This window comes from Plectropomus leopardus, chromosome 15 (assembly GCF_026936395.1).
Source record: "Plectropomus leopardus strain MGB_pleo_1.0 chromosome 15, ASM2693639v1, whole genome shotgun sequence".
NCBI classification, from domain to species: domain Eukaryota; kingdom Metazoa; phylum Chordata; class Actinopteri; order Perciformes; family Serranidae; genus Plectropomus; species Plectropomus leopardus.
In genome coordinates this window covers 29,052,438-29,066,167 of record NC_142190.1, presented here as the reverse complement: position 1 = coordinate 29,066,167, position 13,730 = coordinate 29,052,438, and the positions used below count along the sequence as shown (strand labels likewise).

The 13,730-nt window shown below is 38.0% G+C and overlaps 1 long non-coding RNA gene across 1 annotated transcript in view; it reads left to right on the top strand.

The window, feature by feature from the left end:
- The window catches only part of LOC148187342 (uncharacterized), a 97,624-nt gene extending 84,765 nt beyond the window's left edge, over nt 1-12,859 (top strand). The window contains exon 4 of the long non-coding RNA XR_015778865.1: nt 12,762-12,859. This is a non-coding gene — a long non-coding RNA (uncharacterized LOC148187342). The remainder of the gene's footprint in view (nt 1-12,761) is intronic.
- Nucleotides 12,860-13,730: the final 871 nt, after the last annotated feature.

The window sequence follows — 13,730 nt, the reverse complement described above, 5'->3', positions numbered from 1 at the left end:
TTATCACTGATTGCTGAAGTTCACCTCTTTTTTCTTTGCTACACATCTGTTGAATACTTGATTGTAATTTGTCAATTACTCCATTTTACAGCTATTTCTGTATAACAGACCGCTGCAGTGGACACAGTTGTGATCATCAGTGCTCAGAGGAAGCTGTAAAATCATGTGTAAATCAATATTTTCTGTCAAATTATTGATTTTTTTTCGTAAGTAGCCATGTAAAAAGCAGGACGAGCAGGTAATAAGCAGGAGGTGTGAAGGTCCTGCATCACCCTGTCGGGGATCTTTTTGCAATAATGAGCCGCTCGCTGCACATTATCCCTTACATAACAACCTTTGCCATGTGCATTTGTTGTTGTATAAAATCTTTGGTCTTTTGCCATTCTTGCACAGCCTGCATGATATCACTAGCACCGAATAAATGTCCGTATTATCCTGGCATCTGGGCATCTTACACAAAAAGCCAGAATATTATGTGTTTTGAGTGCATAAACACAACAATATCATCACCTTAACCTGTGGTACTATCAAGAGCCGAGACTGAAACTGAGATAACACAATGTGGAATAAAACAAACAGGAGACAACACAAAAAATATGAAAATATATTCAAATCTGGGACTCTTGACACTGTGATGATCAGTACTGGCAGAAAATACAGAAAAGTGCTCCTGCTGCTTATTTCACAATGTCAGGCTGTAGTGGAAATCAAATTAATTTTCCACCCGGGATTGCCATATCACTAGTCAGACAAGAATGATATATTGCACTTGATATTAATTTTCCATCATCTTTGGCAATCTTTGCACTTTTTGGCAGGCTAATAGAGGTCTTTTAAGAGTAGGGACATCATCCATTTCAAATTCAAGATAACCACTTGTATTACATAATGACCGTGTGACTACAGGGATGCGTTTCCTTTTAGAGGAACTCAACTTTTAGTATTTACAAGCCCAGCTATGACAGGTGTCTGCTGAAAATAAGAATTCATATTTCACAACAATTATCAAAAAACACGTTTGATGCTGTTTTACCCTTAAAAGTAATTAAAGGCTGGGGAGGTAATTCAAGCATACATAATCAGTATGTGTCAGTTTGTCATAATCTGAGCTTCTGATGCAACCAAGTAAGAATTCCTCATTTCAGCTGCACTTGACAATGACACTTGTGGACACATATACATTGAAAACCAGCCTTTTGATAAATCATAATTCGATTTTCTTTTATGAGACATGCGGCACATTTTATGTCACATTATGATTTTGTTACAATAACGCCAGGAATCTGCAAGTGCGGGTCTGTTGATGTGACAACAGTGGGCTGAGTGGGATGATCATGACAATGCACACAATCACACCATGACGTGGGCTACACAAAAAGAGAAAATATAAGGACGGCATCATGTGAAATGTGCTTTGTTAAAGCTGTCGATTCTGCACCAATCCACGGAACAGACTGACCTCTCCACACAACTGCACGGTAAATATGTGGAGCATAAATAATTTTAGCTGAAATTAATAGGACACACTTTTCACACGTAACAAAAACGGGGGGAAAAGTTGAATAACTAGTCTCTGTTGAAAAAACAAGAAAAAAGGCAAATGCTGTATCCAAAAGTCATTTTATACCTTTTCAAAAAATATAGGCCTCTAAGGTATTGTAAGCAGAGGTAATGTTAGGACAGAAATAAACAGATGGCCTCCTGCTGGGTACAGCCTCAAGAGAGGCAGTGACAGACATATCCCCACCAGTGAGAAAACGCAGCCTTACTCTGTGCAAATACACAGAATGCATGCCCTGATATGATACTCCCATGGGGAGGATATGTAAAGCCATGCGCAGAGCAGTGTTAGGCTTGATTGACAAATACACTTCAGTCATTAACACTCATTCCCTCGCTCGCCTCTATAATGCTCCGCTCAATATTTGTAGGAAGACATGTAACCTGGAGGAAAACAAAAGGAGAGGATTAGCTGGTGGTTGGTGTTTGTGAATTGTGAATGCGTGTGTGTATGCAATGTGTGTAGGTAAAATCTGTGTGTAAGTCTACACACACACACACACACACAACACACATACACATACACACAAACACACATATAGATAGACAGAGAGAGACTGATGCATGCATAGCCTATGGGACAACCTGAACAACAACTTTTTGTCACGTCTATATACAGAAGACATACCACACACACACAAAACAAAATATTCTTGCTCTTTTTTATTTATGCATCTATTTTTTTATCTAATGGATTGCAGTTGATTTGAATATCATTATTGATTTTTTTTTCTTGTATTTATTTATATCATCATTTAATTGTATCTGACACTTTGGCAATATTGTTTTACAAACATTCATGCCAGTAAAGCAAATTGAATTGAAAAATTGAATTGATTTGTAGTAAATACATTGATTTTTTACACATACACATACACACACACACACACACACACACACACACACACACACACACACACACATATATGTATGCATTTTCTGACAGAAAATGTTGGTTCACTGTGTTTGGGCCACATTCTAAAGAGAACAATAACGTTGTCAGTTTGTTCTGGTGTGTTGCAGTACTGGACAGGAGACACTGGAGCTCTGTTCACCCTCTCTGATTGATCACGTCTTACCCCCCTTGTGATCAATGACGATGTGAAATTACAACACTGTTGTTTTCTTTAGTGACAGTAACTGCTCAAAGTGCGATTTATTTGGGGCTAAAGATGCATACGTTTGGCACTGGTGGTGCAGGCGGTGCATTCAGGGGGTTACTGGCCCCACCGTGCTCATGCAGAGCCTCATGTATTATCGACAAGTTTATAGTCAAGGAGAGCAAAAGAGTCTGTCTTTCAGCAAAAACACACATTTTAGCTGTCCATTTTCATTTCCATTCAGTCATATGAGGCTGAAAATCCCCATGAGTCAAGTAGAAACTGTAGTTTGTTATGTGGTATATTTACATAATGTACACTTTTCCGCAAACACTTTGGCTAAGAGACTGAAACAAACAAACAACAAAACAAGGTCGTTCTGGCAGAGGTAACTGTACACCCTTATCATTATCAAAAGTCTCTGCAGAATTATAACAGCTGACTGACGGCTGATCCAGCTGTGCCACAGTCATCAAAACCTGTCATCTCTTTAGATGGTAGTCAGAGGAAGCAGCTCTTCTATCTTTAAAACATGTTTCTTGATTGCTCTTTCCTGCATGTTTAGTTGGAGTGACAGGATGCAAAGGAGAGAAATGGAAAATCGATGCAATTATGGGAATCTGAATGTCTCCATGGTTACCTTCATGAGCTAATTGTCTATATACAGAAATACACCTTTTGCATAACCTTTTGCTTTCAGTGTACAGTTTTTAAAACCTTGGACTACCTGGGAAATTTGGTTCTTGAAATGAAATAGGCAACGTTCTCTCAACAAGTGTCCTATAGCAGGCACTCACTGTGAGACAGCCAGTCACAAGACTGCAGCTGCACTTGGTAGGTGTGAATATGTGTAAGAACAAGTGTAAGTGAGAAGCAGGACATTTTTAGAAAAAGGCATGCATATTCAGTTGACATTCCAGTAAAAAAGAAAAGAAGAAGGTGACAAAAAGACATTCAGCACAGCCCTGTCTCCAAGAAATAACGTTTATATGCAGCCAATGTGAAATATAATGTGAAATTCAACAGTCTTGCGATACACTGCCCACTTATCCACAGCAGTATTTTTTTTAATTATTACCTTTACATTAAAATGTATCTAAAATCAGAATTTTTCCCTTACCTCAGCCAAAGTGCTTATGTTGTCTTAACCATAGACAAAAGCCTGGGTGCAATCCTGCAATTTTGATTCCACAGTTTTGCAGCACTTTGCATGTCCGAAATCCGCCCCAACCTCCCGTGTGGTACATAAATGTATTGTTTCATTGACACAAAGAAGCATTGTGAACATAATCCAGGGATCCATTACCTTGTCATCACAACGTAATTAAGAAAACAATTTAGCAATATACAAACGTAATTTCTGGGAGACATGTTGTTCAGCAGGTGGTTGATGATGCCTCTTTGTGCTCCACCTGGCCCTGCTGCTTGAGGAAGGATTCTTCTACAAATTTGAACATTTTTGTACAACAGGGTGTCTCTTTAGCTCCTCTTCTGCCTTCCAAAACCTCAGATGTAATGTGTGAGCATGGCCCGCTTACTTTGTTATTTAAAATGTACTTGGTCCAAACGTGTTTATTTGGAATTCTTAACTTCATGAATCACTAGTCTTGGTAAATAAGCCTAATGGTAAATGTTTCTTTTTGATTATTTTCTTTAAATGAATCTTTTTCTTCTCCATATTTTTCAGTTTTTTTTTAAACATTTTTTAGAGGGATTCAGCATTTTAGCACCTTAGAATTATAAGGTTCTATCTTGCGCTCTGAGTGGTTTTGAGGAATTTAGCTAGGAAGTTTTGCATTCCCAATAGCAAAAATGATATAAACCATTTTCTTTTCTAAATAAAAAGTCAAAAAATGCATATAACTTAAAAGACCACTTGACATTATGTTAATAAGTATTCACAGAATAAGAATGTATGAAAAACTCAGTTATGACAAAAAATGTTGGCTACAGCGTTATAATTCTAAGATGATGATTTGAAAATATTACTTTTCCCTTGCCTTTTTTTGCAATTATTTGTTTTTTATGAACAGGTGCTCAAATTAATTATTAATTAATAATGTAATCACAGTTCCAAAAATATATCAGATTTCCATTTTTGCATTTGAAAATAGTAATAATAAAAAGTAAAAGTATAAAGATACTGACAGGTTATTACTGAAGAGGTTTTTGTTTGGTGATCGCAGGCAATGTCTGCACATATGCATATATTTTTGAAATTTAGTATTTTGCCCATTCATTTTGAATACATTCTTTCCACACAGCATTATGTAACAAAATATCTCTATCCACACTTGAACACAGGGATGACAAATGCTTGCCCACGTTAGCTATCTTCCCTAGTCTCTCCCTGTTGCAAAGGCAGCACAGTCTAATCTTCACCTTGTCTTAGTCTAACCTCACCTACCTTTTTTAACACACTGACTGGAAATCTTACCTCTTGACTTTTTGCTTTTTTCAAAAATAAAGTTTAGTGAAGGGCTGAATGACTTTTAGCCAGTTAAGTTGTTTTTTATGATAACAATTTGTTTTTTTTTTCCCTGGCACAAAAGTGAGAAAAATATCTAAATTAAAAAATATTTTTCTCTCCCTAAGTTCCACAATCAGTGCATCAAGATTACCACAGTAATGACATTTCTGAAAAAGTTATGAAATTAGAAAAAACGTTTTTCCAGGCCTGGAAATATTATTAATTTTGGATATACATTGATATACATTGAGATATATTCCTAACAGTCCTCAAACATGTCTAACATCATGCAAAATATGTTCCTTGTGTTACAAATTTGAAATCTAGTGTTGTGCTGCGTGATCATTGAACTGTCAATAGTATCACGTGATACACACAGACCGGGACGACGACTGGTCCTTTGTCCCCTTTTTGGGAGACAGAAATGTGCTGTCACCTAATGAGCAAATGCTGAAAGAATATTGTGTAGCAGGTTAACCAAGGCCCTCGCACTGAGATCTGAGGCACATAAGACAGTGTGTCAGTGTGGTAAGTGGTTAATGCTGCTGGTGACTGTCTCTGCTGATGGGTAGCTAACGCTAGCGTGAGTAGGAGGCTGCTGCAGTACAGTTAGACAGTATAGCAGCATCAGACTGTCATCTCCAATTAAATCTCAGCATGTATAGATCTAACAGTTAGCTATTAGGATATAACGTATTTACAGGCAACACTCAGGCTAACGATACCTGGTGATTCAATCAAATATGTATAGATGTCATGGCAAATGCCTGGGAGGTGTGTGTTTAATAATGTATGGCTGTAAAGCTATATAGGCTTACGGACTTTAAACTTTTTTAATTAAGTCATGGAAATGGAATAAAATCTTTTGGAAAAGTTTTTTTCTATTTTACTGGTCATAGCTGAGCTTTATTTGCACATACATATGCATGTAAAAGACAGAAAAAGAAGATTAAAAAGTTTAACCACTATGCAGGAGAGGTCAGAGGCCAAAAAAATAGCTTATGGAGATAACCTCCCCTATTGAATAAATATAATAATTAATTAAAAGAAAAGTATGAAAACAAAGATTGCATTATTGATCAAGATTTCAAGACTGAGCAGTAACACAAAGTGGATAAAAAATGTACAAATGACAAAAAAATCTGTACTTACAATCTGAAATGCATAACAAACGAGTCAATCAAGTCTTCGCAGATAAGAGTCCTTATTCCAATGTTTTTTTAAATAACAATAATGTAGATATTGACTGAAGTGATGGAAGTAGGTTCTCTCTTTCAAAGAGATGAACCTCTGTGTGTCAGTGGATATAGATTAAGGGAAATCCAGCAATACAGAAGACAAAAGTCCTTAGTGTCCTGTGGGAACCCTGTCTCTAGTAAGTTATCAGTTGTCTTAGTTACTAAACCTCAGTTCATCATGCTGCAGGGGATCATAATGTGGATAAAAATGGTCTATGGAGAGATGGAAAGTGGGTAGCGGCTGGGTGGATCATACTAGACGCATCATTGCTGCTCAGTGTAAAAGTTTGCTTTATGACCGGAAAACACAGAAAGGACAAATTCTGCCTATGTGATCTGATTGTTTGCTGTTGTGTGTACGGATTGTTCCACAGCTCTGCCACCAATTACTTACAGGCTTGTTAGCCGGCACCACAGCTGTTATGCTCACCTCCCCTCCAGACATAGTGGGATGCTTATAGCTTCAACAGAAACGTGGGCTATTATCTGCTGTTATGTTGTCAGACATCCACTGGTATGCTTGTAGGGCTCACACCCCGAAGCACACTAGCGCTGTTAGCTGAATTGTTAGTTTAACTTGAAATGATAAGGAAATTGTTTTACAAATGGCTGTATTTGTCTGTGTGTGTGTGCGTGTGTGCGTGTGTGTGTGTGTATGTTCCTTTAGCATGCTTTGGAAAGTAAAGTATTGCTATCGGCAAAGCGGGGGGGCAAAGGTCTGTGGGAGTGCTTGTGATGGCTGCTGCTTTTTTATCCTCCTCAGTCAAGATTTTATCTAGTTAGTTGGCTGACTGTATTTCAGCTGACTGCTCAATTATCATTTCAAAGCTCAAGAGGGGCAAAATGTCCAATTGTTTTAATCCACTTTAGTTTGTCACTAGTTGTCAATTAGTGTAATTGCAATAACATCAGCAGCAGCTATATGATGGTGTTTCTCTGTCATCTCCTGCAAAAACTGTTTTATTTTCGTCACACACTTTGTGATAGATTTATTAACTTGGGTGCATTGCCTTTAACCCTTTAAAACCTGGGTCGACATCACCTTTGTTGTTCTGCATTCAGACTTCTTTCACGTGCATTGAAACCTTCAAAATCTGGGCAAATTGGCCGGCAAATTGCAAGAAATTAGTGGATTTGGAACATCCTTTTTAAAGAAAGGGAAAAATGTTCAAAAAACTATATTTATAATTATCATGACTATATACTGAAAATTATTTTACAGAATTATTATTTCAAGCATTTTAGGTAATTTTATTGTTTGTTTTTTCTTCTCTTTTACCTTTTTTTCACAATTTTCAGGTAATTTAATTGCAATTTAATTTTTTTGCCAATTTTTTTTTAAGTTGCTTATTGCCTATTACCTAGGTTTTTGAAAGAAATCAAACCTATTTGCTCAGGTCTCAAAGGGTTAAAGATGTCTGATAAGCTCCACTAAATGTTGAGGAATTTGTTGAAATGCAAACATCAGTAAACTTTGAGGAAAAGATGGAGAAGATGCTAACCACCAGCCAAACTAGCATCTTGCTAGCCATTGTACAGCCGTTTGATAATTGACTGGACGACCTCCATGCAGCATCAGTTTCCAACGAGACATCAGGAACTGTAATATCCTTTGTTTCACTGAAACTTGGCTGAATACTGGACAGTGCCATTCAACCAGGTGACACTTTGGCAAGATAAGAGAAAGTGTATGTCTTATGGTGACTGTTGTGACAGTGGGAATGTGAGGTGCTGTCCTGTTCCTTCTTGCACCATGCACAAGAGAAATAAATACTCTGGATTCATGCTATACCCTATCCACCCTATTCAGAGGTGGCTGCAGAACGCCACTGCTTGTGTTTGTAAGGACCTACCGTGCTTGTTTAGATTGAGATACAATCCGTTAACAAAATACGACACATGCTCCAGTGACAAGAGAGATGGAGCCAATCAGAGTGTGGAGCACGTTTCTGCACACCACTGTTGGCATCACCAATGACACCAATGAATTCATTGAGTCTGTGGTGGGTTTAATTTGTTAAGACAAAGAAAAAGCAACTGTACCCGAAACTACTTTGAAATCATTCCGCAACCAGAAACCATAGATTATCAGAATAAATCTGGATACCACAAACAAATCCACTGCAGCCAGTCTGTTAACATGGACAATTATAAAGCGGCAGTCTACAATGTAGGAAGGAGCAAAAAAAAAGGGCTGAATTACAATGCACAAGTTGAAGGAGCTGACAGGATCCCATTTCACTGAAGTCGTACTGTTTATGCTTCCATGTTACAAATAAATCATCGACTGATGTCACAGATCTGCTGATACAGGGTAAGAAAAGTTTTAAATCTGAGAGGTGTAAATAGAGGTTCATGTGATGTGTAGAAAATTTTCCCTTGCACCTTAATAAAACTATCCAACAAAAAACTTTATCTTCTTCCAACCTATATATGGAATTCAGGAGTAATGTGCTAGAAAGCTTACTATTTAATTTCCAGTGTCTTGTTAATGATTCCAGTTAATATAATCACCCTATACTCTCAGCACTCTTGTATGCATCTCATGTAACACTTTATATATCTAGTGCATTTATACCTTGATTGTTTATTCTGCATTGTATTTGTTATTTATTTTATTCTATACATTTTGTACATTACTCTGCACTTAACTGATTTTTTTGCAATTCTAATAAGATGCTAACCTTGATTTCTTAGTCTCATGGATATTTTATAGGAATTCCGAATACAGCCGTGGAGGCGAGGCTTCGGAGGCTATAAGAGCTGCTCATTGGCATATGAAGCAGAAAAAGCTCTTTTTGTAGGATTGTTTAAAATACCCAGATCTACTGGCCCATAGAGCATGTGTACTAGAGACTCAAGGCAACCAAGCGAGGCCATGTGTGCCTGAGCGGGTAACTTCTGCCAGCGTAGCGACTGACTTCTGGATTAACACCTTGCTAGTTTGAATGGCGGTCTAAAAATTTAGATCATTTAGACTTTAGACATGGCTCTTTTAGACTTTCCACGTTATCAAACTGGCTGGTTTAAATCTAGATAGTGAAATGAGTCATTTCGTCGGAGGTTTTGACACTCACAAAAAATTATTTACTAATTTTATAGATGTCTCTTTCCAAATGTAAGTCAATGGAGAAAAAGCCTTTCTGGGCCAGTTTGCATCATGTGACCGACCCGGATTCCACTTTTGGATGCTATGTAAAATTTGCATCAGAGCCTGGTGCTCTTCCTGGGGGCTTGCTTAGTCTTTTTACCTGAACTCTGTGCAATAACAGCCAAGTTGAATCAAATCTAACCTGAAAAAGAATGAACTATGTATGAGCCACTGATCAAATAGAAATGTCAAAATTTACCCTGCAAAACAAAACGAACAAGGAAAGAGTCATCCTTCTACTTACCACGTCCTTAGTCTTCCCAGTTATTAAGTTGGTATTTTTTGAATTCTATTAAGCCATATTTATCATTTTTACAGTACATCTAATAACTGTCTAATAATAAATAGTTGCTGTACTGTCAAATCCACAGTGAAATAACACAACTATTGAATTCTAAGAAGCTTCTGGCCACTTATTGAGCCCACGCACTATATAGTTGGCTCCCAACAGCTCTCACCAACCAACTGTTACTTTAGTTCAGAGTCTTTTTGTCTGCAAAACATTCTTGTTATTTTACTGAATTCAACTCATGGTTTGATGAATTTCTTCTGCCCCGAATTGCATTCTTCTTTTACCTGCATCAGCCTCCAAAAAGGCACTCCTCTGATCCACTGAGAATTGCTAGAGGCACTGCATCCTCCCACTGAAAGACACGGCTACATGGCTGTGCTGAATGGCATATGTTCAAATGTGGAATTTAAATGAAAGCAATATACTTGACAATGTGTTTGTAAAGACTAAGCTGCATGCATGTTTACAGCATTGCAATTAAATACATGCATGTGCACAGCCATATTTTCTATGCACTGCTATACCCCCTTTTTTTGTTGCAATAATTTGTACTCTTCAAAGCCTCACAGAAGAACGGGAGGCAAAAACATCATGCTTTATCTCCCCTCATAACTGGAATCCATTAGAATTTGACACACAAGTGAATTTTCATTGTTCAGTTACACTAACTACACTATTTTATTAAATAAACTGATTAAGTATATGCCGAGAATCTGCTGCCTGTGGCGTTTGTCTTTTAACTAGGAACCATTAGATTAAATAGCCACATTACCATCTGGTGTGTGGATTAAATGCATGTGTTGGAGTTGTCTTATCAGCAGTGACAGCCGACCAAAAGATGGCACATCCCCTACAAGCCAGCAGGCTTCAGTCAGAGTCAGCAAACTTAATGCTTTTAATTACAGCTAGTGCGGTGCCAGTTCAAAACGTGCCTGTTCAGAATGGGCCGTTTGCTTGGCCTTCAGCAGGCCCCCATGGGGTTTACCCTTGGGCCCGCCCGCAGAGCTGCCTCACCCCCAAACAAACCCACTATCGCTAGTTAAATTCAACATAGATTTAAACAAAACTAGCACTCGGCAGGCAGAACAGGAGTGTGTTCAGGGCTTGGATATAGGCTATAGTCAAAGGTCTTTTTTTAATGCAAACATATTTAACCACCATTCAGCCACTGAATCTTGAGTGGCAAATGGAGCGATCCCCACCTATTCACACAAGTGGCACATGACCACAGACAGAAAAACAGATTGTTGAAGCTACTGACATTACAAAAAAAAGTACCCTCTGTATAGCCATCATGAACAGGGAAATTAGCTGCTAGAGACCAAAACTGTTTTGTATTAGGCTGTAAACATGTTTATTTCTACCCTAAAATTGGGCATTTTCACATGGGGGTCTCATTTTATATCGTGTCATGCCAACCAGAGCTAAAAACGACCAGTCTGGTATGTACAGAGGTCTGTGTGGTTAAAGTATAACAGCCTGGTGTCATTTTCGGGCTATTTAATTAGAGTAATAATAGCAAAGAGCTAGGTGTAATGGCACTGCGCTTGGTGCATGGCAAGTCTCTACTGGATCGGTCATCTAACACCAGGAGCCTTTCAAAAGCAGAGCATTTGTAGATCTGCAGATATTGTTGATTTGGTCATTTTTCTTTAATATTTGGGCTTCCACCATAAATAAATAGGCTGTGTAGTGTATCTGTTTTTGTCCGTGTTATAACTGTTTCCTATACTTTGTTGTGCTTAAGTCTAAACTCAAAGTTAATAATATTTAGAGTTCAGTAACAAGTGACATGAATCAAAGTTTTTAGGCTGTTACTCTTGTTAAAAATACATTAATCCTTATAATTTTTCATATCTTTATTTACTTGTAGCCTGTTTATATTTTTATGTAAATGTTTATTTGGAATATTGACTGTAATGCTCAGTTCCACATCCATCCAAGCTCAGTTTGCTCTGTGCAGTGTGTTGCAACTTCATCAAAAATACTACACACTTATTTTTAGCGGAGCAGAGTGGATAGACGTTTCCGTCAGGCTTCTGAAGCACGCCGCAGTGCCTAAAGAGCAATCACAGGCGCTGTCTACAATGGCCAGGATCATATCCGGTGGCCATGTCACAGCCAAAATGTGGCGTAGTTGCATCCGGTGAAATCCAAGGCTAATATCGACCTGCTGCTCAGAGTAAACTTTGTCAGCTGCTCCTCTGGCAGCAGCGCAGGCAGCGTCTCTCCCTCCCTCTTCTCTCTTATCGTGCGCACGCCAGCAGGAGTGAGTGAATGTGCTTAGTTTGCTACCTGAAGAGCCATTTATCTAAAACAGCTTCAGAATCAACAATGTGCTTCATAGAATGTGGTAACAGAAGCATTCATTCTGAAAATAAGATTGCTGATGTTTAAAATGTTTGTGTTTGCTACAATGTAACGTCTCCAGTCTCTCTTTCTTCATCTGTTGTTGAATGTACCGTAAGTACGTTCAACAACAGATGTGTAAACCGCAGATCCCTAACTTTCATAGGTGAGGACATACTGCTGCTGCACAGAGAGCAGGTCGCTTATTTATTCAGAATTTATTAATACTGAACATGTTGCATGTCCAAATTGCACAAAATTCAACACTGCACTTCTTTGGGTCCAAGGATTTAAAAAAAAAAAATATTGTCATCATGTGAGTCATGCAGTGGATGCTATTAACTGAGCATTGCTCCGAATTCCACCTCTATTTAACTCAACATACAAAACTAAAAAAGGGCACATGTTAATGTGCTCTAAAACACATGAAACAAAAGAGATTAAAGACTGATTAGTTGAGCTGCCAGTCAAGAGCTCACACAAGGGAGAGCTTCCATGTTGTGAAATATGTGTGTGCATGTCATGTTCTCGAGAGAGGAATGCATCAAAGCATCCTACCAAATTGCCAATTCCTGCCTGATATTTGCCATTTATATTCTAGACTCCACTGTCCAGTCCAACAGATGGCATCAACTCGCTGTGAGAGGAGGGGGCAGTATGAAAACTGAAAGGTTGGCTGCACAAATGGCAAGTACTTAAACCTGCATTCATTGATTTTTGTGGCCACTCGGGAGGGCAGCCCAACAAGATGTGAAAAAAAAAAAATTGGCATATAATTTTAGGTTGAAAGATTCAAATGTTGATATGCACATGAAAGCCAAACTGCCAGTGTTTAATTTGACCTCACAGTTATTTAATATTGTTTCAATTTAAATATATATATATATATATATATATATATATAATCAGTGAAATCAGTTTATATAAAGCCCATTATCACAAATCACAATTTTCCTCAGAGAGACGGTCATTTTTGGCATTTGCAGCGTTTTCATAAGTGTTTGTAACACCAAACCAATGTTTTTTTACCAACACATTGCTGTTTCCCAGCCGCATTTGAGCCACTAAACCTGGTTCTTTTTCACCAACTGTCCCTGCTTTTTCTTCAGCTTCTGTGCCACCAAATGTGGGCGTTTTAAGCTAAAACATCACCTTTTACTAAGTGTAACCATGTGCTTTTTGTGCCTAAAACCTAAGCACATATTCATGACAATGTTGTTGAGAATTGTAAATTTTTTATCTGCTACAAAATACGACAAACATTTTTTTGGGCAATTGGATTGTTTCCTAACCACGAATATCTTTCAGTAACAAAGTTACAACTCAATTTTGATCATGCATCTTGCAACATTTGAAAGCCTTTGATGTCTGCCCTCTCAGAGTACATGGTATGGATAAGCAAACAAGCTTTCATGCAACAGATCCAAACACTGGAGATGTTGGTTTGTGAGTAAGGAGTGATGCTAGACTTGCTCACATTAATGCGTGAGATTGACAACTTTTTATGTGTTTAAAAAAATAAGGTAAAAATTAAGATAAAGAGTGCAAGCCTCCTGGTATATTTCTTGGT